The following is a 27,141-nucleotide window of genomic DNA, read 5'->3' on the forward strand; positions in this document are numbered from 1 at the left end:
GAGAGGAAAGTCATTTGAAACAAGGGACCTAATTAGGAATACATTACAATTCCAGGCTCTCAGTTGTACTAGGAAACTCAGAGTTTGACTGCATCTGCTTCACATTGGGATGTACCTCCAGGGGTAACCAAATATTTCTAAATTATTCCTATCCACAGGGACTGGTATGGCTCAAAGGCTAGAGTGATGTGAGAAATGGATTTGGAGACTGTCCTCTTGAATATTCTTGAGATTGGGTTTGTTTGGTTTTGTTTGGTTGGGTGTTTTATAACAATGATAAAGAGAGGGAGAAAAATATACAGGATTATTTCAGTGTTTGGACAATCCACAGAACACCTGAATTCCAAAGCAAAGTATCAGCCTAATTTCTAGCAGATTTTTCATATAGAAATACAATTAAAGTGTACAAACTGTCCCAAGAGTGTTCAGTAACGACATGAAAAGATTTAGAGGTCACTGAAATTCCAGAGGGATGAGCATTGCTCTGTGACTCTTGCAGTGCTTGAAAGTTTGTACACACAGTCCTTCTTGTGCAAACTTGGTGGACCACAGCTACAAAAATACCAGCAGCTCCAGACAACTGCAAGCACCTAAAAAATTCTCACTTAAATCCCATTAACATTTTCCATTTGATGCTTTACATCCCTTCCAAGGAGACATCATTGATAATAACCTAAAAAATTCATTTATTATTTAGCAATGAAAATCCCACCAAAACTGTCATTTATAACCAAATAATGCAAACACATGCTCATATTGTTCAGACCCTAGCCAGCCTGAGTTTTTTCTTTATAAATAAACCCAAACAACAATATAAATATGCATGAGCCTGTAATTCACTGACCACAATAGTATCAACCTTTTCAATTTTTAAATTAGATAAAAGGGGACCTTCTAGATCTGGGTAACCAGCTGGAAGCCCACAAGTAAGCTCTTCTATGTGGTAATTCTACAGTCAAAAATCCAATTTCTTTTGCCTACCTTGTAAACAACAGACAAGTCCTACTGCAAATAATTTCATTGTGTTGGAAAATATGTGAATCAATATCCTATATAAGATTTCCTCCATTTGAGGGGCTGAGGACGAAAGAGTATTCAAAAGTAATGATGTAAATCTCACAGTTTGAGTTTGTATCTAACTACTGCCCATTGAAGCAAGAGAGTCTTGTCACAGTCCATAAACTGCTGAAAACAGTTTCCATTTTCCTGAAGTTTTATAATTATTCCCTTTTGGCTTTATAAAGCAGACTCAGTTTCATGTCTTTTATAAATCAAATGCCTCCCACTTTCAAACATTAATTGCCAAGATAGGAGCAACAGTTCTCTATTAAGTAGACAGGAAATAAAAAAAATCTGATGTTAACACTCTGGTTTAACAGTTTCTGTGAGTGAAATATCACCTGGCCACTTGAGAGAGAAAAAATGCCAATTTCAGCGATTGCCTATGTGACCTGTTATCTTCACCCTTGGGTGATAATGCATTTAGTGATAATGAAGAGTAAAGATAAGGAACATTTCTGAGCCTGTACATCCTTTTGAGCTTCAAATTCATAAGTTTTAGAGAAACAAAAAAAGAGCAATCAAGGGTCACTTAAGAACAACTACAGGTATGTACAACAATAATACCCAGATTGTGAAGTCCGTCAGAAGTTCTGGAGATTTGTAGGAGATACTGTATTTCCTAGTTGTGATGTGGCTCAAAGCATAGGCCTAATGCTGAAATCACAGCTGATATCATAGTTAAAACTGCAAAACCAGATTCAAAAATACGGATTATCTCACTCCTGCTATCTGCTTTGGATATCAAGTAACAAAGAAAAACAGATACATTAAGAATGAAAAAGAAGTTCATCAGTTTCTTCTGGCATTGACCCTCTCTTACACCGGTAATAATGTAGCAGAGATCCACCAGATACTTTGTATTCCAAATTCAGCACTGTTACACTGATCACAACCACACTGTAACACTAAGGACATGCATGGGCTAAAACCAAGGAATTTGACTTTTCACTACCAAGATTTTCCAGATTTTGTCTATGAGACACAGCTCTGTGAGATGCAGAACAGCCTCAAATGCCTGGGGTTATACTGGGGTAAAGAATTTGTGAATATGTGGAGAAATAGATATATATATATATATACACATTCTTTTTTCATCAGAGACAAAGCAGAGTAATACTTCAGAATATTTTTAGAGCTGTTGTATTGAAGTCATTCAAGTTCACTGTTCAAATATGCCAGGAGCTGCACAGGAACCTACAAAAGCCAGAAAAATTTACTGAATCTGTACATAGTTAGGCCTTCTTGAGCTGGAGCTCTTCTGTGCCTTGGAGAGGTTGATTTTCACCATTAAGAAGAGGCAATATGTCCTGTTTAGTTTGTTTCTTGAGTTAGACACTGAAAGGAAGGAATGAAGACACTGTAAGAGCTGCACTGAGTCAGATGAAGGACCAACTGCTCAGCATCTCAAAGGAAGAACGTGAGGAGACACTTAGGAGAGCAGTGTAGGAAACAGGACAAATACAGAATGGTTCCTCTCAGGAAATATTTTGCCATCTTCCTATCAGTCAGACTTAGAGGCTTCTTAAATGTTGTTATCTATTTAACAGCTGCTAAAGGACCTCTCATGCTTAAATTGTGCAACTACTTCTTGCATTCGTTTACACTTTTGGCTTTCAGGAAACCCTGTAGAGTCTACAATTTAACTTAGATTTTGCCTGGCTGAGTATTTAACTTTATCTCTTTGAAATCCACTATTCAAAACTTCATTGGATGCCCCAGGGTTTTTTTCTGTGTCAAACACTAAACAATCCTGCCCTGTTCATCCATTTGTGATCTATGATTTCATAATCTTGTTTTAGTCAAACTTTATCACTCCTTCCCAAATTGCCCCCTTCTCTAATCTCTAGTCAGCTTCATCTCTTTGTATATGATGTAATTCAAAATCTCTGATCACTCCTAGCATCCTTTATTGCTTTATTGACAGATTCAGATCTGAATGTACAATGGATCTATACAGACAAAGGAATGTTTTGTTTTGTTCACAAATCCTTTCTTAATAATTTCCAGCTCTGTGTTTTTTTGATCACTGCTGAACATTGAGCTGCTATTTTCAGAGACTCTTTGAAGTATTTTCACAATCTCATTTCTGATTAGTAATATCAATTGGTTATATAGGCAGGCACTTTTCACTTCTAGTGCAATTTTGCATTTATCATGCAAAGTACTACCAACACTAAATTATATCTGCTGTTTCATTTCCCTGTCACGTAGCACCCCAGTATCCTTTTGCAACAATTTGCAATCAGATTTAGATTTTATTATCCTCAGCAATTTTATAACATCTGCAACTGTCACCTCAATATTCCTCCCCTTCCCAGACCATTTACAAATATGCTGAAAAGCAGGGTAGCAAAACAAGGTCCTGAGAAACTCCAAATTTCCTCCACAGCAAGAAGTGATTCCATATTCCTATTTCTGGTTTTATATTTTCTACTATTTTTGAAGTATTTTAAAACATCCCAAGGAGATTTCATTCCTTTAACTACAGTATTTGCTCATGGTTTTGTGAAAAACTTTACTGATATCTGAATAGAGACCACTGTGCAGATCAGAGAGGTGCTTACTGGTTCCTTCAAATGAAAAAACATCCTGAGAGCTCATTGTTTACCTCTACAGAAGAGGATCACAGATAGATATTTACCTGTTATACACATGCTATCTATAGGCAGCCTAAGTACATTTTCTGCAGATTCACCAGGGCAGAAGACAGACTAAGCCATCCATTCCTAATTTTCAGAGTTACCACTAAGACCTTTCTGAATTTCATGCTTCTGACAATTACAAAAAGAGGTTGATTAGACAACGCAACAAATACAACCACTCAGAAATTTCCTACCTGAGTTCCTTTAAAACCCTTGGACAAATACCACCAAGCCCTGGTACTGCTCATTTTACTTCAATAGCTTCATAAAAATTATACTGGAGAGAAAATGTAGAAAATTACTACCTTCACAGTGAACACTAAGACATATAACTCATCCATATTTTCTACTCTGTTCTTACTGCTTTTGTTCTTTCTTAGTCTTTCTCCTTTTACACATCAGTAATTTATCTGCTGCTCAATCTCTTCGGCAAATCTCCATGAGTGGCCTGTGTCTTGTTTCCTCAGGGAAGTTTCTAATTCTCCCAGGTCCAATGAAGTCTGTAAAATAAATCATGATGGAATTTCAGTTTGCATTCAAATGAGAACACAGAGTGTCCCTGGCACCTTGAGCTGTCATTCAAATCTGTGCAAGGTGGATGAACAGTATGGCCACTCTTATTAATTATGGCAAAGGAAAGAAGACAATGGAGAATCAGCTCGACCAGGTTTATACTGTGCCTGTGGGATTTCACCATTAGATGCCACTTTGCACTGAAATGATAGTGTGATATCTGAAAAGAAATCTCAAATAATTTCCTGCAAATGGGGAGCTCCTTTGTACACTTAGTGGACACACTAAGTACTTATTAGAAATGTTTGGTTTGGTACCTAAACCCAAGATTTTATTCTTGACAAATCAGTGCAAAGTTAATGGAAAGATTTGTAGAATTTATATTTGCAATATCTGTGGAAAGGAGCAGGTCTGAATATAGAATAATATTCTCTGGTGATGGAAAATTGTATAGACCAGTTGTTACTTTAATGAACAGGGAACTGAATAAAACTTTCAAAAGCAAGACTCAAAGAATAATTTATGGGGGTTTGCAGAGGTTCTTGTTTGTTTGTTTGTTTTAGCTGAGCAGAGTTTATAATACCTTTTAAAAATCTGAAATTTTACTGTCCATAAAACCTTGGTGGGAAGGATACAGTTAAATCCTAACTGCAAAGTCTTACTCATGTTAAAAAAACGGGCAGTTGTCTGATTATGGGGAAGGACAGGAACATTTTCTATCACCTACTCTTCTGATACTTAATCAGAGTTAAACCAAGGTTATTCTACAGCAACTTCAGATTGTGACTAAGAACAGACAGTGTGAGATTTTACTTTGTGATCAGAATATTAGTAAGATTGGATACTTTTTCAGCTTTTTAGAATTGTATTGTACTGCATTTCAAAAACCATACATGAGGTCCTGAGAAATCAGAGCAATCAAACAAAAAAGCAAGATACATTCTTGAACAAGAACACATGAGTTTTCTGATCTCTAGCACAGTGGTTTGAGGCAGTTATCATTTTGCAGTAAATTCAATTCCATCAATAAAGCTGAGGTAGACATCAAACAGAAAACTTTAAAAGCATATCTTGAAATCCTCAAGCATGATTATTTTGTTTAGCAAAGAATAGACAAAGATACTTTTCAGGAAGGTCTTTTTTATCTAATCTCTGGCTCAAATTTCATTTTTCCTCTTTGTTTTTTTTTTTTTTTTCCTCCTTTTCTTGTTTTGAAGTCATGTCCAACATTAATAATACAATACTCAGCCTACCACCAAAGAGTCCACTTAATGTCTGCAAAGCTAAGAACCCTTTATTCAGAGGAGCTTATGAGGAGGTTATAAAAGAAGGGAAGAAATCCTACATAGAGGGATGAAGCCCTTCCAGAAACCAGGCAACAGGGCTTTGAAGGAGATGCAGGTTATAAAGCAGATTCTCTCCAGTGCCTATCCCAAGTGCTTTATTGCTGTGGCAATACAAATATAACACAATGTAACACTGTGTCTGTCTACCTGACACAAGACGGGGGCTATGAACCACAACAAAGGCAGGAATGCTGAATGTAGTCCCCCTCACAGGAAAAACATTACTATAGCTATAATATTTTCTCTGTCTATAACCTGTAATAATAATATATAATTCATCATAACAGATTTTGCTATTATGAAAGGCAAACTACATTTTATGCGTGTGCTGTAATTTTGTTATACAGTGTTACAAGTCAAAGGAACACATCCGACATGTACTTCCCTAGGGAAAGGTTTATGGAGGTATTGCCTGTAAATAATCCCAGAGTTCTTCTATGCTCTAGTCACGTTTATCCACCTTACAGTAGTTTATTATTTGAACAACTGGAGATGGAAAACTCAACAAGTGCGTTACTTTAAAGGTACCATTAAGCAATTCTGGAGTTAGCACTGGTGATTTCTGTGCATTTACATTTTATGTTATGAACCACTGCTGGTCTGTAACCAGAATTCTCTGAAATTCAGTGCAGAGAAGTGCCAAAGAATTGGTCCCACAACACAGACAGTCCCAGCTGTGTTTGATGTCTGCTTAAGATTATTGCTGTCCTTTCATGCTGAGTGCACAGCAAGCAAGCAGAAGTTGGTACAGATGTGACTTCTGCACCTTGGCTGCCCGAGGTCTCTGCTATTCCAAAGCTGTGACTGGCACTCAATCACACCAAGGAGTCATTGCCATCCACTCAAGGCAGGGCTGTACCTGCAAGTTTTGGACACAAAATCAAGCAGGAGAACACCGTCAGTAGATGATACCTTGAATGTCTCTACCAGAATGTAATTGTTCCCCTCATGAAAACACAGTACCAAAAGCTCTCAGTTAGCAACAGGTACAGCTGAGATGTACAGTCCCAGCCTCACACAATGTTTAGGGGGCTTCACACAACCAACAGCTGTATCAACCACCTTCTATAATCACTTTAATTACTTCTGTAATGATTCCTCCTTGCACAAGGGTCAGGGATCAGTACATGGAGTCCTGGAGAGATGCAAACAGGCAAGATGAGATGTCAGTACCAGGGCCCTGATTGCAGTAAATGCACCTTAATGGCCCTAATCAACCTCTCCTGGGGCCTCCACCCACTCTCTTCTTATGGTCATGGAATGAACAAGCAGAAGGGTGGAAGTTTCGATGTGGGATGGGCCTGGCAGAGCTAAATCTGAATAATTGCTGGCCTACTTGTCCCCCAGTAAATGAAGAATAAACATGTTAGTTACTGATACTTCAGAGCTGCTGAGGGTTATGCTCTCTCTTCTTCCAGTCTCTTGCTCACTGTGATCCAAGAATCCAACGTTTTTAAACTTTCTCAAGAAACACCCCTTGAGCATGGAGCCTGCTCACCTATGCAGTTTTCACTTCCCTAATCAAGGCACGTAATTTGCTCACAGCTGCCATATTTTTTCATGCAGATATGTCACATACAAATACTGTGGAATATGTAGTGTACCATCCTGTTCCTCGTTGACACAATCCAGCTTGAGAACTGTGAGCCAGTAAGGGCTACTGTTCCCTTTGGGAAGAGCTCTGCTAGGAGACCACTGTTGTCTAATATTTCTGTATAAGAACATACCAAACTCAAAAGTGACTGCAGTGTTAGGTCAGCTCCTGCATATGAGCTATACAAATTAAAACCATAATAGATGGGAAAGACTGAAAGTGCTGTAGTTGCTGTTATTTCACCTGCTTTGTTTCCCTGTGATGCGAGCCCATTACACAAAGCACAGCAGATCATTTAAGAAGTTCCCCATCTTACACAGAAGGATGTCCAAGGCTTTGATCATTCAGTGCCTCATAGAATTTCCAAATCCCTAACCTGTCATTAAATGCCAGGGAGCTTTTGTAAGCAGGAACACAATACAGTGCTGGGTGAAAAGCGAAACTCCAAAGTGCTCAGCATTGTTGTAGATGCCTATGGGTGCTGAAGTATCTTTCAGCATGCGTTTGTAAACCTCAAGGAAATGAATCATCATTTTCTGTCCCGTGTGGAGAAATCCCAGAACAGCAGCAAACACCAGCAGGGATTTTTGTCCATTGCCACCAAAACCATACCCATTTCCTTAATTTCTAAAAGTTTTTATTTTGTAACCATTTCCTGAAGTTTCATGGCGTGTGACGAATATTGCAACAGATACAGACCAGAGTTCTGCATCTTGTTATAACCTACAGGTATGTTTCTTTAATTTATATGAGGTTGTGGAGGTGACCAGAAACAGTTTTTTACTTTGATGTTTGTGCTTATGAAAGAAGGCTGCATCCATACAGCAGAGCAGGGTTGGCCACGAGATGTCACCCGGCCTCTATGAGCTCTCACGGGGGCCGGAGGAAGCAGAGCACTGAAGCCGGGCTAAACCAGAGACTGTCTCGGCAGTGCAAAACAGCATCTCCGCACCGCAGTAACACACCCGCTTCTCTGCGCCAGTGGCCCTCACAAGCCAACTCCTGGCAGCGTGCGGAGCGGGTCTGAAGGGCAGCCTAAGCGGCTGCACAGACACAAATACCTGTTTCCAATGCTTAGGAAACGTGTTGGCGGCTGAAACGCGCCCGCTCAGCGCGGGCAAAGCCGCGCTGCTGCCAGCGGCGGCTCCCTGACGGCTCTGCTGAGGGAAGCCCTCGCAGGAGGGGCCGAGCCCGGGGAGGCGGAGGCCGGGAGCCGCCTCCGCACAATCTCCACGGCGGGTGCCGGCTGTGACTAGGCCTGTGCCCGGTGCCCGTGGCCGTGCCCGGGGCCTGTGCCCACACCCGCGGCCGGGGCCGGGCGGTTCCCCCTCACGGCCGCGCTGCGCGCTCCGCGCCCGGGCACGCACTTTGCCGACACTCCCTCGCTCTGCCTCGCCCTGCCACAGGCGCTTCCGGCCGCGCGCGCTGCCCCGCCCCGCCCCGCCGCGCTGCGCTGCGCCCCCGCGCGCGGCCGGCACTTTGCAGACGCTCCCTGCGCCTGGCCCGTCCCCCGGCGGCGCGGCCGCGCCTCCGCCCGCGCTCGGCCATGGGCGCTGCGCCGCGCTCCGCCCGGCGCGGGGACCTGCGCGCCGCCCGCACAGGTGAGGCGGCACCGCGCCGCGCTGCGCGGCCGGCGGGGCTCCGCCGCCGCGCCCAGCCCCGCTGCGGGGGTCGCCGCAGCCGAGCGGGGTGAGGGGGGCCGCACGCCAACATCCCCCCCTCCGCTCCCCGGCCCGGCGGCATCGCCCCCGCCCGGCGCGGCGGCGGGCGCGGAGCGGGAGCGATGCGGGGATGGGGGCAGCTCCGAGCGGCCGCCCCGGAGCGGCGGGGCCCGTGCTGGCCGCGGCCCGGCCGCCCCCGTCACCTTGCGGAACGACCTTCGGCGGCGGGGGGAGCCGCGGGGCCGCGGGCGGGCGGGCCGGGCGGCGGCTGCGGGGAGGGGGCGGCCCCGGGGCGCGGAGAGGCTCCCGGAGCGGCCGCGCCGCGGGGGGAGGATGAATCTGCCCGAGAGTCTGGGGAAATCTGCCCCTTACGATGCCGCTTGCGAGCTCTCGGTTCCACCCGGTCTGCTGGTTTTGTTCCCTCTGCGATGCTTTGTAAACCTCTAGGAAGTGAATTTGAGAAAGAGGTTCCTGAAAGCTGTCATCTCAGTGCCAAATGTGACTTGGGCTGCCATATCTACTACTTTTTTTCTTTTTCTTTCTTTTTTTTTTTTTTTTTTAATTTGTCGGAGGTGTATTGAGGTTTGGATTGGAAAAAAAAAAAACAACAATGGTTTTTATTTGCCAGCTTCGGTGTTTCTGGCACATCAACATCGCCTTGTGGTTTGATCGCAGGGATTTCTGTCAAAAGCACTGGCTGAACTGATGTGATTGCATAGGTGTGCGGACCTACATTGAACGAGTACTGTATTGTTTTTTGTTGAGTTTCAGCAACTGTTTAATGCAAAGTTACTTTTTAGCACGTTTAGGGGGGAAATAAATGTCACTCGGTTTTGAGGAAGTAAATCTTGGTAGAGGCTTTCCCCACTGTCAGGAGTCAGTAGGTTCCATCTTTTCCAGCTATGGAACAATATCAGTCTCATCTTTTGAGAGAATATTTTTCCTTCTGGCATTGGGGTCAGCAAACCTGAGAAAATGAATTCTCGGTTCTTGTGCTAGGTCTTGTTACATCAATCTCTCTTGATAACTGCAGTAAGAATAGAACACTTTAAATGAAGGCTCACTCTTGAGATTCATGTTATTATACAGTCTTATTTGCCTAAAAAGCTCTGTCGCCTTGTCCCCATGAAGTAGTATGATGGCTTTTTCAACAGCATGACTCATAACACTAAATACAGGAATGAATTTTGACTTAGTGCTGTGCAAGTGCTTCATCTCAGCAAACAGCTTTGTGTGTAAAATGCTAGTAGGGTGGAGGGAGTCGCTGGCACTCATCTGCTAATCTCTGCTCTCAGGAGGACAGCGTTTAAAGTTGTTTCCAGACTGGGGGTATGTCTTTGCTCCCAGATCAATGAGGTGATCTCAGTTCTTCCAGAATAATTTTGTCATTTCATAAAAAGCTTTCAAAAAAGGAGGAACCAGTTAGTTCTTGGTTTCTGTATTATTGAAACCATTTTGCCTGGGGACGCAAAGTTCAATTTAGTCTGAATGGATGATTTACCTTTTTCCTTCTTGATCTCTGTGTAATGACTCTGACTGTACTTCATGAGAAACCCTGCTTACTGCAGCACCCACGGTGCACATAATTACTGCTGGTTGTACCATGCCTGACAATAGGGGAAAACCACCTTTTTTTTCTGGTGGTTTTATTGCACTCAAGGTACTTTCACTTCAGCTTTCTCTTCTTTGCCTACCTGGGATGTAGGGAGTAGTTTACTCTTAAAATGGCCCATGGAGCAGTGTGTTTACTGAAAGAAATGTCTATTCTTCATGATTTAACATACGCAGACTGTTTTCTGTTGCTCTTATGTAGAATATGGATTTATTTTGTACGAGCAGAATAAGGATTAAATTAGAACATATGCTTCCTCTTTTCTGGCTGATAAATCCATCTTGCTGTCCCGGAGGAAGGCAGCTTATACAGCCTGGACTGAAAAGATGCTGAAAGACAAAGTGACTGAATGCTGAATATAAGAAGATCAGGTTGTCTAAGCTCCCCAAACTAGACTGCCTGAAACTTGGGAAGCAGCCAGCAACACTGGGTGCAAATCATGTAAAATCCTTAATCTGCTTCATGAAATAGAATCTGGCAAAATAATGAAGCGTTCTGAATTCTTAAAATGACTTAGAATAAAGACAGTTGTGCTCCAGTTTTAAGACCTCTCCCTCCAACCAGATTCCCCTCTGTTCCCTTGTTTAAAAAAGAAAAAGAAAGCTTTGTATTGTTAATTTCTATGCTTCAGATAGAACGTGGAATTTTATTAGCACCACTCCCTTCCCTTCAAGCCTGAAATTATTTTTTTCTATTTCGTATGCTGGGTTATGTTTTTGGCATTGTATGCTTCCGTCATCTAACAAGTTCACTCTGCTTTGCTTCTGTTGGGTAAAATAGCTTAGTGTGCAAGTTCATTCCTCATCTTGGCTCCAAAATTTTAATAGATTTGTTTAAATTTATTCGCTATGTGGTGGGTGTTTTGAAGGCTTACGTGAATGCCGTGTTCATGCTTTCATGCAGTGTTCGTGTGAGAAGATTGAGATCTAAAGGAGACTTGGAGAATTAGTTCAGGTTTTTTTCTGAGGAAGAGCAGTCCCAAGGGAGATCCAGTGGCAAACATTATGGTTATTTGCCAACAGATTTTTTGACTTAGTGTTTGCTTTGTTTCTTAAGTAGATGTGGAAAGAAATACGGGGATGAATATCAAAGTGCCAGGTTCTGATTGCATTTTCACTTCTATCACATTGTTCCCAAAGTGTCTGCAGAACTCTTCTGCTTAGCCTGTTTTGGAACCAGAGTACTCCAGCAGCAATTCTTGGTGAAAAACACTGGAAGCATCTGCTGAGGAAATGAATATGCTGCACAGTGCTAATCAGCTGGGAATCTGATGAGTGGAAACTCTTTTAGGAATCAAGCAGTTTTGCTATTACTGTGTCTTCAATTTCAAAAAAATTCTTAATGGCTTGGAGTGGAATAAGGTCATTATTTATTCCTCTATTAACTTTTGCAAAGTTAATATTTGTGCATCTCTGTGTTTCATATACCACAAAAAAAAAAAAAAAAAAGGCAGCCAAACCCAGAACACAGAAAACTAACAAATCTCTTGTCCTTCCATGCTTCAGAAGAAAAAGTGGATTTTTGCATTTGCTACCCTCTGTATCCCTGCACACTCAAAACCCTCTTGTTTTCCTCTATACACCTCCTATTATTGGCATAGAATATTGAAGTTTTGAAGGCTTTCTTATCTATTTATATCTATCTATTTCCATTTCTTGAAGAGCTCAGACCTATAATGTAAGGAAGTATCATTTCTCTGGGTAAAAATGTTACTCAGATCATGTTTTGGTAGATTTCTGTTGCTTTTGACCCTGTTTTGTTTGTTACTGTTTCTTCCTCGTTCCTGTGAGTTGATAATTTACTGTAATTTATGGCTACAAAGAGAGGGTGAGTAGAGTTTTGTACAATTCTTAGCTCAGTGGAGGGTTTTGGATAATGAAATGGGCTCTCTAAAGTGATGTCGTTTGAGGAGGAGCCACCATAATGACAAAGCACTGACAGCACAAGCACTGACACAGCCTCCAGGTGTGAGGCAGTGGCTTTCTGTGGCGATGCAGACTTTTGTCAGAGTGGATAGCTTCTTCTTTTATTCCAGCTGGAATAGTTCAGCTGTCTTGAGATGGATTGTGGGGTTTTGTTCTTACCTTCCCACAAGGAGAAGTCTTGTGTGCTTTAATCAGGTCAGTCCTTCAAGCCCAAGGTCTCTGCATGCACTCGGGCCATGATGCAGCTCTTTTCTTTTAGAAACTTCTGCTAAAGAGGTTTCATACCTGTGTGCTAGGGAGACACTGCAGTGGAAGTACCAAGAGGAAATACCTTGGGGGACAGGGATTCCCTCCTACAGTACTCTAAACAGCAAAGTCCTTTTCACGAGGAAAGCTTAAGTCAATGCTGTGATTCATTTGATTTATTATTTATGGTTTGTATGAGTTAAGAATCCTGTGATCCTGGCCCTTTGAGTCTCACAAGGACCTCTTATTCCTCTTAGCTGACTGTATTTTTTCATATATCCCACAGGCATTCCAAACTGTTTAACCTTGATTATTTGTCTAACCTGCTGGCATTTATCTTACTGATTTTTATATCCTGATAAAATCCTGTAATCTTTGAAAGTGATCAACCACCTCTTTTGACCTTGTCCTTTAGACAAAAGCATTTCCCTAGATTACAAGTAGGAGGCTGAACCTGATTTTACTTTAATTGGTTATTGCTTATGGGTCATGTAGTTTGATACATTTCTTTATATATAATCTTTGACATGAAATGTATTTCTTGTGGTTATATTTCCCTAGAATAGTTTTAAAAGTAAAAACTTTAAAAACTTTTTTTTCACTCTTGTTAGAGTTAGGTAATGAACTTATTGCTGCTTGTTCCTATTGCCTCGTAAGGTTGTGTTCCTCCCTTCCTGTGTGCACCGTGACTGGTTCAGCGTTTTATTTAACCTGTGTTGAGCTCCTAACAAGGCATTCTCAGACAGCTACTTATGGAGTAGTGGATTGCATGCTAGGTAAAACTCCTTCACCAAAAGGGTGAATGCCCAGGGCTGAGTCAGCATTCCTGGAGGTGTTTAAAAGACATGTAGACCCTTGGACTCAATGTTCTCAAGTACCTTTTCCAATCAAAGAGATTTTATGATTTTATGTTGTCATAAAAGGTATAAGCTGCAGTGAATTACTATTCCTTGCCAAGATTACGTTGTATGAACTGGATGGTTTTTGACCTTTGGAAGATACTGAACACTTGGATTCTGCCACATTGTGTCATAGTTCTTTTGTCTGCAATATGTGTGACCAGAGTGGATTAATGCATTTTTACTGTTTTGCTAACAGGAATCTTCTGTATGAGCATATATTCCCTTGGGCAGTAGTTCTCTTGAGTTTAAAATGCTGTCTTATCCCTCACCTCTTTTTTTTTCTGTTCTCAGCCTTTCTGTCTGATCCTTTTCTGCAGAGAACTATTACTGTTCAATGCAGCTTCAATGCAGTTTTTGAACTCTGCAGAATGCATGTGATATACCTGGAAGACAATTTCAAGTATTTAAGGACCCACATAACTAAACTTTTATTTTCTCTTCTATTTTGACCTTCTTTTTTGTAAAATGAAATGTGGTTTGGATGAAGATGGACTATCTGAAACATTTCATTTGATGCATAAACTTCATCTGCATAGTATACATGAGTTAAAAATATACATAACTCCATTCAGTGAATTTGAAAATTGGTACAGTATTCATAACAAAAATCCTTGAAGAGATAATCTACCTCCTAACAAGCTTATGCAATTGCTTGTTAAGTAATTTCTGTGAGGTTTTCTTGATAGGCCCTGTTCAAGTACAGTTTGTGCAATGACTTAATTTTCTATATTTTAGATTTATAAGAGTGAAAATACCATCTCTAAGTTCCTGAAGAAAATTTCGTGCTGCACCACTGCACCTCTGTATCAGGCATTCCAGTTCATTTCCTTTTCCTTAGATTCTGCTTCTCCCTGTACGGGTTTGATCTGACAGTGTAGGAAAAAGGTGTGGAACATGCTGTAGAGAAGTAAAAAAAGATTTCTCAATCCTTACCACTTAGACTTCAGCCTAGGTGTCACGGGATATTTGACCACATTATTAAAGCTGCCTCGTTCCAATCAGTCCCTTAGCACATTGTTTTGGTTTTCTAAGTTCTTGTAAAAATGAGCAGTTTGCTTCCCTGTATTTCTTTTGGTGAAATGCAGTTTCTGTGTCAGGATTATTGATCCTCCAAGAGCATGGTGAAATGCAGTATCATTCTGTTTACACCTCACATCTCTTTCTGTTATGCAGCTACTTTTCTTTTACTAGATTGCAAAAAATCATGCAGGAGCAGAATGCTTCCAGTGACTTTTCTATTGAAGCTAACAGCTATTTTACTGCACATTAAATTAACCAGTTTTGAATACTTTGTATAATTTTAAGAGCTTGTAATCAAGTTGACATATTTTATGGTTATACTTTAAATATGTTTATGGTTATAGCTTAAAATAAAACATTTGCCTGTTGTTTTTAATAGAAATTTTCTTAAATGCCAGTAGAGTTTGTTTATAAATCAACAATAATAGTAAAAAAAATTCTTTCTTTTGATAACTTCTCTTTAAAGACAAAGATAAACTGTGCTCCTTTTAGATAAGCTGTAGGTCTTCTTGGAATAGTTTCCTGAGTGTTTTCAATAGCTCAGCATTCCTAAGTTCACAAAATTGGATAATCAGTAAAAGAAAAACTTCTGGCTGTATAAATGATGTGAGAAATGAAACCAAGTTGAAGGAGTGATTGGTTTCACAAAGTGATTTGACTTATTACTGGATCTGCATCCTGGTGGTTTGAAGCCTCTCAGGCAGCTTATTGATACCAGGTTTTGGCCCCAGTTGTGAATCTTTGTGAAGTCTTTGAGTGCCTGAAGTGACTCCCCTTGGGTTCTGGATTGATAACTTCCTGGGGTGATTAGGATTCCTTTGAGGAAAAGCTTACAGTGACTTTCACCTGAGCTATCGTGGCAAAATTCTCCCCAAGGTAAATGAGAGAATATTTGAGGGAGCAGAGGGGAGCTTCAGGTTGGAAGGTGCTCATCACAAATCTCTGCATACTTGCATCTGTGATGAAGTTCTGTGGATAGAACTTTCCCACTGTAAGTTTGGAATTCCCCTTCAGTGGTTGATCCGATCTGGCTCCTGAACCTGCAGTAAAAATTCAGTGTTGCCACAGGTCTGTGGTGAAAGGACTGGAGTTTTCCAGTGATGTAAGGAGAGTCTAACCGCAGTGGGTGAATTCCGTGCCGGTGTAAAAGGCACATTGCAGTTTACTTAAGCTCTTTTTGAGTTGATGCCACTTAAACCTCTGGCTCTGTATACTAAAACCAGCACAATGAGGCCCAAGTGTACACTTAAACTTTCCTTTGAGGGCTGTACTGGCTGATACAGAGCAAAAACTTGTACCAGGTTTAGCTTCTGTTCAGTTTCTATTAAAGACTTTGTACCTTGATTCATTTCCTGGAGTCGTAGTTTCCATATGCACGGGTTGCATAGCTTTTGCACTGTGTAATGTCACAGAATGCCACTACTGAGTCACTTAAAACGGGCTAGGAACACTTTCTTACACACTGAGATGTTGGCATGTATGTGGCCACTTCTAGAGCAAAGAGAACTGTGAGCCTTATAAATGGAAAAAAAGTTTGATTTTTTAAAACTGTACTTGAAAAACTGTATTGTAGCTTAACTACATGTGGAAAACTGGTCTACATCAATTTTGCATTTCTTAGACTTAAGAAGGGGGTTAGATGGAGATCTGAAGAATCTGTTTTCTCATTATTTTGGGTTTTAAAGAAATGTTAAGAAGCAGGGGTTCTTTTTTCCCCTACATTTGAAGTGCAAGTTTTCTTCATGCTTTGTACTTAAAGAATGGATTTTTTTCCCCATCCACCATTAGTACTCTGGTTTGTTAGAATTTTCTTGGGCTCTATTCAGACTATTTGTACCTAAAGTTTGTTCTACCTTTGAGTGTTGCTCATGGTGGATATGGAAAACTTGAACTCCATTTCCTACTATCAATATACATTTTTATGTTTGTTTATCCAAATTTAAAAACAAAAAAGCCTCCTCACTGTATAAATTCCTGATGTACAACTCGGATTTCACACTATTGATTTTGGGTGTGCATTATGAAAAGAGTTTTTTAATGAAGGTGTACTCTTGCCCTTTGACAAGCTACAGAATATTTTTAAGTATGCCACCCACCTTATTCTTTAACTAAAACTTGACATTTAATTAAAAAGACTGCTGATGCAGCATTGTAGTTTGGCAGAAATAACTGTAGGAACCTTACAGTGTCTGCCTTGCCTGTACCATGGGGATCAAGCCCATTGCTCAGGATAAAGATGTTTGTCCAGGCCACAAAAATGCAGAATTAAAACCTTCTCATTTGTTATTTTGTACTGACCAGCTATGTTATCTTTGCATTTGACAAACAGAGAAAGAAATCTGTCAAATGTTATTTTCGTACTTCTTTTTCTTTTGCTAATATATTCTCACTTGTGTTGTGTGTGTGCCTCAGTGCAGTGCTAACCATTGTCCAGTTCACTATGGTGTTCAGGTCCTTATTTCCTTTATTAACATTTATTAAGGATGTTATGGGAATCTCTCAATCTAAGCATGCATAATTTGGGTTTGGTGTTGTGGGGTTTCAGTTATGTGTGAGGAGAGCTCTCTGTATCCCCTGTGCTGCTTGTAAAAACAGCATGATTTCTGTCTTAATCCAGACTTCTGAATGGCTTTTGCCATTTTCCTGCAAACATTTCATCTTCAAGGATGCAGTTTCACCATGTGACTTGAAATTTCTTGAGACATATTACACATAAGCTTTACCTCATGCATTCCTTCCCATCCCACAGAGTGTTCTTCTGAAATTCTTTTTCAGTTTCTATAACCTAATTTTTATATTAAAACAGTTAGGAAATGTCCTTATTTGCTAATCTCCTTGACTTCTTGAATTGACTAAAAGAGAACGCACTCATCCTGTTCCACCCAATGGTCAAGCCTAAATGGAATTTTTTTTTCTGTACAAGTCAAAGTTGATGAAGTCTCTGAATGCTCTATGTGCAGTTGTGCTGAATCTTTGTTATAATCAGCTAACAATAGGTTCTAGCTCATCTTGTACCTTTCTGTTGGGTTGCTCATTACCTATTTATGAAAACAGATGATTTGAAACATTGATTTCAAGCCTTCAAAAGGCCAGTTGGTCTTCATTTTTTTCTCTTTCAGAAAAAAGTTTACACACTGTTCCTCTTTCCTGTTATTTTTTTTTTTTCTGATGAGGCTTTTTCAAGTGACCTCAGGATGTCCAAAATGATTGAGGGTGTTTTTACTGAAGGTCTGACTCACTGCCCATGTTGCACGAGCTTTGAATTCTCAGAAAATGAAAGAAGCACATTGAAAAACTGGGTAATCCACGAATGTCCAGTATTTTGTTCTGGTCTACAGATTTTTTTCCCTTGGGATTATTTGCACCAGAGTTATCTTCCATGTTTTTGCTAGTATAGTCAATATATTATTGGAATAACATATTTGGCTTGATTGTTGTAAATGTTTGTATAGGAATCTCATCTAAAGCTATCATTATACCTCCCAAAAAAAAACTTATCAGGATAAACAAATGAAAATATTATGGAGAAAATCTAAGTTTGAAACTTTACATGGTCTCAGTGGTCTGTTAGAATGTAGGAAAGCTGAGCAGAGCAAGGCAGCAAGGATATCTTAATTTAGACATTTGAAATTCTATCTTCTGAAATGTCCAGTAAATCCGTTCTAACTGCTGTCATTTCATAATTAAGCTCTTTCTTTCAGTACTGAACCTCAACTCATATGTTGAGTCCAAACTGTAGGATATGACTTTTCCCATTGTTAAAATAACAGTCTAAGTTGGAAACTATTAAGTGATAAAAGCTGCAGAAAGAAATATCATATTCCTGTGAAATACAGAGGAAAATGTTAGTGAAAAAAATTATTATTTCTTTTGTCAGGCTAGTAGCTTGGACTGTTCTTCTCTTTAAGACCAGACCTAATAATAGAATTAATCATAAAATCACGGAATGGTTTGTGTTGGAAGGGATCTTAAGGCTCATCTCATCCCAGCCTTCTTGCAGGGAGCCTTCCATGCTTGCTGAGAGCCCATCCAGCCTGGCCTCGAGCGCTCCCAGCCCCTGCTGCAGTGAGGGCTGTGGCGTTCTGGTGTCCCCCCGGCAGTCAGAGCCACTGGTGTCCTCTGCCTGCAGTGGCTCCAGTGCACATTTACCCACTTCAGCAGAGGAGCTCGGGTGGAAGGCTGACACAGGACACCACGGGCTGTGTTGGACCCTCGTGGTTGTAGCTTACACAGCAAATGGACTGCTCAGGATGTTGAAATGTGATAAGATAATGCCTTAAATAGTTATTTGCAGGTTATCTGTCAAATCCTGGCTGTTACAAAGATAAATCAGTGTAGCCCAGTGATACACAGTTTAAAAGAGAAAGGCTTTTTGTATCAACTTTTAAGATGTGTTTGCCAGCACATTTCCCGTGTGAGTTGAAAGGAATATTTTCATATTAGAAAATCTATTCCTCTGTCTCTGCCTATCTTTTTCTCTTCATTAAGTTTGACTAAACAGTAAAGAAATCCATTCATCTGTGGTAGTATCAGTAAAGTGGTCTCTGTTTTCCTCTCTGCTGGTACTACAGCACTGTTTCAAGATCATTTACATTCTGCTCAGAGCTGTAAGTGATCTTTTTGGCAGCTTTGTGCATTTACATTAACTGCTGGATTGTAATAATTTTCAAATGGATTGTCTGAAAGTAGAGGGTTTTGGGTACATATTTGTAGATGAGTATTCCTGTCTGTGGGTTTATTTTATGTCTTGTACATTTACCTAACTAATATAAATGTGGCTCTAGGAAGAACCTTGTTAGATCAAAATGCAGAGCTTTTCACTGTCACCATTCTAGAGATGGACAATATTGCCTATTGAATTTCCTTTCTCATTCTGGAAACCATTTGGATTTAGGAGGCTATTTAGGAGGTATTTTTTAGAGATTTTTTTAAGGAAGCCTTGGTGTTTACATTATATTGTTTATAATGTGTTTGTATTGTTGAAACACAGGAGAACTAACCTAAATAATACCCTAATGTTTTTGAGAGGACCTTGGAAGTCTGACTTAACTGCCTTCTAGATCTTATCCCTGTTATTCAGATAATGTTTGACAAATATGTGGATATTTTGTTGTACATATGTGATGTTTTCAATTTATATTAATGTCCATCTGATGTGTGGAGGGGCTTTTAGTTGGTGCACAGCAAGATTTTTCTGCGAGAAGGAACGTTTTTCTGTCTCTTCCATCCATACAACTATGAGTGGCAAAGAGATTTATGACTGCTAAGTTTTATGTGACCTTTTTAGAGAACAGTTGCCAAAGTGGACCCATTTCTCCTTGTTTTTGGAAAAGCTTTTCATTTAATGACAGTGCTTCAGTTTAAACCACGTGTTCTAAGAAGTAGCTTGTGTTCCCAGCACTGCAGGGGGAAAAGCTCAGTGTGCATGTTTGAGAACACACCGAAGAGTGCACGCAGGGGAATTCCAGGACTGGTGAAAATTTCAGAAGGTAGAAGGTATTTAACATAATTACGTAGCTTCAGATTGTATAAACCTTGTACAGTTCAGACAAGTGCAAAATTACCTCACCAAACTTGTCCCCCTTTTTTTTTTATTTAATTGGTTTGAAAAGCTACAGAGGACTAAATTTCTTAAACTGAGAAAGTTCAGAAGGTAGACAGGTGAGGTAAATAACCTTCTGATATGATTCAGACTGGAAAATATAAGATTAAATCCATGACAACACAAATATAATCTCATTTTTGAGTTACATAAGACTGCTTAAAATGGGTCATTAGTGTTGGGGAAAAACATGTTTTAATTTTCTAGGCTTTTTTTCCCCCCTCCCCTTCCCACACTAGAGGGAATGCTTTCCTCTAGGGACAAAGATAGGATGAAGCTAAATATATCACTTGTCTACTTTATTCTCCATCATATTGCTTCAGTGGTAGTCACTTGTTTGAGATTCACCTTCAGAGATTCTGCCTGACATATGGTGATGTGCATAATGAATATATGCAAACATATAGCAGTTTCAAATTCATTCTTTATTGCACTTAGGTTTTAGTTCACAAATTGCTGTAATAATTAAAGAGATTTGGTAAGCTTAATCTCTGCACTTATGGGAGATTTCACCTTAATTATTTATTATTTGTGTGAGATGAATACAAAACAATTTAAGACCTGCCTTGAGAGTTTGGCTTCTCTTGTTGCCTAATTTCCAATGATGTACAGATTAAGTTTCTATATTTTGAAAGTACCACCACTTTCAGGGGAGGATAAGAATTTGGCTCTTTGAGAAATGTGACCTGGGTGGCTTGGTTAGGGATTTTGGTTGGTGTTCAGTTTGGGGGTTTTGGGGGGTTGTTTTGTTTTAGGTTGTGGGCGTTTTTTAGAATGGGGTGGAGAATGTTTTATTATTTGGAATTTTTTCATCTACAAAGAGATCTTGGATAGAAAGTGAATGGCTTCTTCAGCAGCCCCTTAGAACTGAGACACACAAAGGGAAGTGCACCCAGGTGTTCTCTAGACATCCAAGAAAGTGAACATCAAAAACTAGTTCTCTCACAAACTCTTTTTTTATGCTGTGTTGTGGGTAACTGGGGAAAGGACTGAAATTTTCACTTTCCCATTCATAATGTGAACCATGTGATGGTGGTGATGAGCAAGAGCAACTGCTGCAAATCTTCTTGAAGCTGTAGGTCCTCCTTGGGCACTCCTGACTGTCAAAATTGTCATAATTGGTTGCCAGCAATGGGAGCTGCATCCACAAAATCCAGCTCACAGCTTCTGATGATTGAGATAATTTGCTTTGAATTTCCATTCAGTGGCTAAGCCCTATTAATCCAGCTTCTTGCTCATCCTGTTTTTAGATTCTTTACAGGAGTTGACAGCAAAACTTTTCAGTTCATGCTGAAAATTACATGTTGGCAAATAAACAGGTAACCATTATAACCCATCAAATCAGCATCTATTCAGGCTTTGTGCGGAGCCTTTGATCAAGTACTTGATAATAAGTCATGCTGTCAGTCAGTGTGCTGAACCAGAAGAGGACAACAGGATGATTGTAGGAGAGATTCCTGCAATCTTGATGGACAGGCCAATCTACACAGCCTGAACTATGCTAATCAAACTAGCAAGACCAGCTTTGTAGCTGAAATAGCAAATTAATTATTGCCCTACTTAGTTTGCAGTAAGGTCTAGGGGACACTGGGGTTAATTCCATGGGCAGATGTGAGGGGGCAGTGACTTCTGGTTGGAGAAGTCGAAGTCTGCTGGCACAGATGGATTCAGAGTAGCTCGTGTCTTCCTCACTTAAGCCTGTCACGCTGAGAGATTTAAGCCATGCATACTGAATCACGTGTCCCATGTCATTTCCATTTGTCAAATCACAAAACCATTGTCTCTGTCACTGTCTCCACTGTTTTGACTTCACTGCAATACTTTCTGTTACCAAAAATGGCTGCTGGTAAGCATGAGCATTTCTGTGTTTTCTAAATTATTCTTCATTATCAGAAAGAGACTAAAAATTTGCTCATACTATATTGTAAAGCACTGTTTTGAAGAGCAAAAGAGCAAAAGCTTTGAATGAGTGACAAGCAATAATGATTCCCTGATATTTTTTGTGCTGTAGAATATTGGGGTGCACAGAGAAAAGGAAGGGATGAAAGCACATCTTAATCTGAGTTTAGGAAGCTCAGATCCTTCCACTGTCAATAGAGAAGTCGAGGCTTTGAATCATGCCCTAAAAGAGGGAGAAGGGCTAAGCTAAACATCTCTTTGCTACCAAAAGATCCAATTTCTCCTTTTCATTTTCACCAGCCCTGATATGCACCTGACCCATCTGTTAGACAGCTTGGTTTGTGAAACAAGCAGAAAGCTAATGTAAGAAAAAGGCTTCTTTTGTTTTCATGAGCTGAATCAGCTCATCGAGGATCTGTTGATTTGGCACATGTAGCACACAGGGGGGTGTGAGGCTGGGTAGCTGGAGCAGGAGGATAAGTGCAGGGAGATGAGGCTGTTCCTCAGCTGCGAGCTGCTGGCTCAGCTCAGCCCTCTGCTGTGCCTGGACCCTCTGCTGTGGGTCCAGAGGCCTCCAAGGGCCCCAGATGTCTCACTGGCTAAAGTGACAAAATAACCCACTGCTTCCCCTTCTGCTCTGGTGGCAGCAGTGGCTGCTGTTGTCATCTTTGAATGTTAGCTTTTCCTTCCTCTTCTTTCATCCCGTGTGATCACAATCTTTTTTCTTTTTTTTAAATTTGAAATCAGGGAGTATAGTAGCCTTAATAAATCTTTGTACCTTGTTAGGTATATCATCAGTAAGTGAATGATGGAAGGGTTTGTGTGGCAAATAAAACTAACTTTGTCTTCTCGATTGTAAGTAAGGTATATCCAGAATTTCTGCTTTATGGCTATGCTCAAGAACAACACCCTTAAAATATGCTGCCACACCTGTAAGCATGTCAGAGCAGTGCCAAGCCTAGTGAAGCTCCCTTTCACTTGTATCACATCTGGGTTCTTTGCCTTTTGGCAAGCAATCAAAACCTGGTTTAGCCCTTTGCAGGCATTAAGCCCTGCTCTTAGACATCGTAGCTCAAAAGACTGTGTCCAGTGTATGGTGTGAAATTAATCAAAAGGAAACAAAATTAATGACCTGCTGTGGTGCCATCCATCACGCTATCACTCAGCAGGTGTGAAATTAACTTGCCTCGACTGTGGATTAAATTGAATGGCGTGACGTGAACCTACAGGAACTGTTTCCACTAATACTGGGGAGCAAGTGTTTTTAAAGATTCCAGCTTAATGAACTGCTTATGCCATGCACTGGATAGTCTTATGATCATTTAACAGCATGAGTTTAGATTATGCTCCCTAAGAAGATCAAGTATTACTGTATCAGTAAAAATTGTTAAAGGCAGGCCACAGAAATATGGTTTTAATTTCTGTAATTACTGCGCACCAGATGGTAGATGTATACTTTTTTCCAGTGTAAGTACTTGAGCTCAAATATAAGCAGTTGTGATCTTTATTTACAATTCATCAGATTTTAACCTAGGTGATAACAATTCCTTTGTTATGGCCCATTATGGCGACCTTCAAAGAAGTATGTAGATAAAACTTCACTATTGTTTGTTATGGTAACAAAAAACCTTTCTTCTTGGGTTTGTTTGGCTTTTTTTTTTTCTCCCAGATCTTAGTTACAGTGATAGCAAAAGTACCCACTAACTTTGTTTTGGAATAGGTTATCTAACATAAGAATATGTACTTATAATATTTGGTAACTCCTAGTTAATTTAAGAGCAATACTGCAAAGATGCAAAATACATTAGAGGTTACTAACAACTTGAGAGATATGAGGAAAATGAAGGAAATGTATTTCCCAAACTGAATCTACAGATCTTGATTTTCTGCCAACTATTTTCTTCTGTCCAGTCCTATTTGCTTTTGTATATGCACTTTTTCCACCATAGTTGCTCTGATAATTGTTTTTTTCAAAGAACCTATTATTATTGTTGTGGAAGTTCTCTTTGACTTCCAAGTTCCTAGTGCATTTTTGCTGAATATGCCCAGAACATCATCATCTAAAATGTCGAGTCATCTCAGCCCTTTAGAGAACCTTTAGGTGTTTTTGCCCTTGGCAGAAAATAAGTCATGTATGGATTTCTTGGATTTTTTTTTTCCCTTTTTGTCTGCCTGCCCTCCTCCTTAATTTCTGAATACACATTTCAAGAGTTAAGGAATTTTCATGTTTGTGATTAGGAGGAGGACTTAGTTATGACTTGCATGGTAGCTTTCTTTGAACTAGGACTGGCATGCAGCCATTAATACATTTTCAGGATAAGGTGTCTACAGTATATTGGCACACACTTGATAAACTGGTCTTTATAAGTTGATTCATTTGACCTCTTATTAAGGGCTGTCTGTAATTTATACAAGCGGTACTGTTTTGTTTAAATATTGTTGATAAGAAAGGTGTTAGGCTGGTGAAAGCAAATTAATTCTTCACTGTCATTGTAACAAAGTTCTGTGTATTTTGTATCAAAAGATAATTCTGACATTAGCATTAGTAAGATGGTTTTGGTTCATAACAAATGTGGTGTAACTACTGAGGAATGTAAGGGCTGTTCTAGAGTTACCCCCTTCAGGTGCTGTGTCACTGGCAGGACTTGCTTCAAGGACAAATCCATAGGTAATAAGGATCATGGGGTCGGTACTGTTGGAACTGAAGAGCTCTGTAGGCCTTTTGGGTAGAGCTGACAAGATATTTTAGAAGTTTCTTCTTTCCTTGAAAAGAAACATCAGCCTTGGTACCCATTTCAAAAATGAAGTAAGCAATTCATGGAGCCCTAATGCTTTGTAACATTATAAACATTAACAAAGTCCATCAAGCTTTGAAGAAAGAACAAAGGTTGTGAGATTACTATTCAGTCTATATTTCAGTTGGGGCTTTGAACTGCTTTCTTTCCTGCATTAGAAAATTATTATGTTGATATGAGTGTAAAGAAATTTACTCTTAAGGCTTCAATTGCTCTTTCAGCCTTCCTTATATTGACATCAACCCAGGGACACTGTGTTCAATTGTCTGCCTGCAGTTTGGGTTTTACATTTGCTGGGTTTATTTAATTGTACTCCTCCCTGCCTCTTGTTGATGGCTTTTATAGTTGCTTTAGCTTTTTTAATTAATTTGTAGCTCCAGGGGAGATGGGGAGAGAAGAGGAAAAGAAATAGATTTACCTTCTTTTGTGAAATTTCTGGTTTTTGAAGACAAGTGACAAGCCACGCAGGAGTGCTCTCTGACAGCTGTGGCAGCAAGAAAATTTAACTGTCCAGGCTAAGCTTTTTGTCAGCCCACTTTGGCAGGAAAAAGGCCTTTCATGCCTGTCTTCCATGACAGGCTGTATAAGTTGGGTCCCACAGCTCTTCACTGGGCCTTGCATTCAAACCGAGTTTGTGTTGGCTGGTTTTGCTTTATCCTCTCATAGCTGTGATATCCTATCACAAGAGAGCATGAAGTGAACGTTTTTCACTGCAGGGTTTGATTGTTTTTTTATGCATCACTGCTAGATTGTGGTATGAAGAGAACTCGGATTTCTCTGCTTCGCCTGTAGCAAGAATATGCAAACTTGGTTTGTCAGAGTTAAGCAGTGTGATATTACATGCCTGGGAGTATGGGTTCCTGAGAAACTATTTGGATTTGGCTGAAAATGACTGAGAACTGCAGCTAAAATTAGCAGAGATGGCCCGCTGCAAGCAAAGTGATCCAAGGGAGAGAAAAGCAGAACAAAGTCAAACAAACCCCCTGCTTGTTCAATGCCATTTGCACGACTGATATGGTGACACAAATGTGTGCTGGTTGCAGCCCTTGTCTACAGAGCATTGTTCATGTGCCAGGTTGTGCTGACAGTGCTTTACTTTCTGATGGGCTCAGAGCACATGAGGAAGAGGAGATTTTGTCTACTAGCAAAGATGAGGCAGTAGACACTGGTTAAATCACTGGGCAGGATTTGGTTGTTGGGATTGTTTTGGTGTTTTTGGGATATGGGGGTTTTGGGGCATTTTTGGGGTTATATGTGAGGAGTGAAAACTTTGGTTTTTCTCATGACATTTTCTATATTTTCTCAAACTGCAGTTGATAAATGTCCCTTCCCAAAGGAATTGGTCTGTAGACTTGTGATTGTCATTGTAACTCAGCCAGGGATAGACAGAAACTTGTTATATAAGAAGTCAAAAATGATGACATTGAATAAGAGGTTTATTCTGCATGGCAAGAATTTAAACTATTGTTTAATTAGGAGGCAAACCACTTACTTTGCCCTCTAGTTTGTTATGTGTTATGAAGGTTTATGACACTGATTCATATTGCTTATTACAGCTCATAAATGTCAGCATAAAATTAGTTAAAATAAGAGTGTTGAAGTGTCTTGCTGCCATTAGCTACCCACTTGATTTGGCTTTGGTGACAGGTTTGTAGATAAAGCGTGAATTTTAGAGTTGAAGATACCATAGGACTTGAGTACCATGCTGCTTCTCATTATGGAGTCAGCCTCTATCTAAAAGTTGTAGATAAAACTTATTTTATGGTCATAGCTACTACTTGCCAGCAGTGGCAGTCAGTGAACTGCACCAAGGTTAAAAGCCATTAAAAATTGTGATAATTGTCAGTAAGTCAGTGATGCCACTTCTGGGAACACAGTACCAGTGAGATGCTTTCACTGGATATTTGTGGTTTTGCCCAAATGGCGCTCAGTCAAGATATGAAGCTTAACAATGTGAGCTGAAGTGGCCACTTCTTTAATAGTGCAGCTAATGACTTGCAGATGCAAGCTATTGTAAGATGCTCAAATACTTTACATGTATCCAAGGTCTGCATCTTGGAAGACTCTTGTCATTGCGAAAAGGAAACCAGGCTGCAGGAGAGACAGTGATTTTGTTGTATGGCTTTACACCAATAAATTTCAAAAATTGTCAGGTATTATATGCTGTTTATTATTTTTTACATATAGAAAATAAGATATGGGAATGTACAAGGAAAGTAGTCCATGGCAGTGACAGAAGAGCTGTCACCTGATCCCAGATCATTTTGAGGAAACTAAAGCAGCCTGCCAGATACCTTTGTTTGCTTGATGGGTTGCATTTAG

At 40.1% G+C, this 27,141-nt stretch overlaps 2 protein-coding genes across 5 annotated transcripts in view; one reads left to right on the top strand and one right to left on the bottom strand.

Moving 5' to 3' along the window:
* NCKAP5 (NCK associated protein 5) overlaps positions 1-8,282 on the bottom strand; it is a 454,622-nt gene extending 446,340 nt beyond the window's left edge. Inside the window, exons 1-2 of one of the 4 annotated variants that reach the window (XM_064435175.1) lie at positions 8,219-8,282; positions 4,066-4,204 (exon numbers count right to left, since the gene is read on the bottom strand). The gene's annotated coding sequence lies outside the window, so the exon portion shown is untranslated. Of the gene's footprint in view, positions 1-4,065; positions 4,205-5,944; positions 5,961-6,137; positions 6,536-8,218 lie in introns of those variants that run through there. The other 3 variants (XM_064435174.1, XM_064435171.1, XM_064435169.1) reach the window with 3 other exon arrangements.
* A 325-nt stretch (positions 8,283-8,607) lies between these two features.
* MGAT5 (alpha-1,6-mannosylglycoprotein 6-beta-N-acetylglucosaminyltransferase) overlaps positions 8,608-27,141 on the top strand; it is a 109,642-nt gene continuing 91,108 nt past the window's right edge. The window contains exon 1 of the mRNA XM_064435231.1: positions 8,608-8,758. The gene's annotated coding sequence lies outside the window, so the exon portion shown is untranslated. The remainder of the gene's footprint in view (positions 8,759-27,141) is intronic.

The sequence above is a fragment of the Passer domesticus genome, chromosome 10, assembly GCF_036417665.1.
Source record: "Passer domesticus isolate bPasDom1 chromosome 10, bPasDom1.hap1, whole genome shotgun sequence".
NCBI classification, from domain to species: domain Eukaryota; kingdom Metazoa; phylum Chordata; class Aves; order Passeriformes; family Passeridae; genus Passer; species Passer domesticus.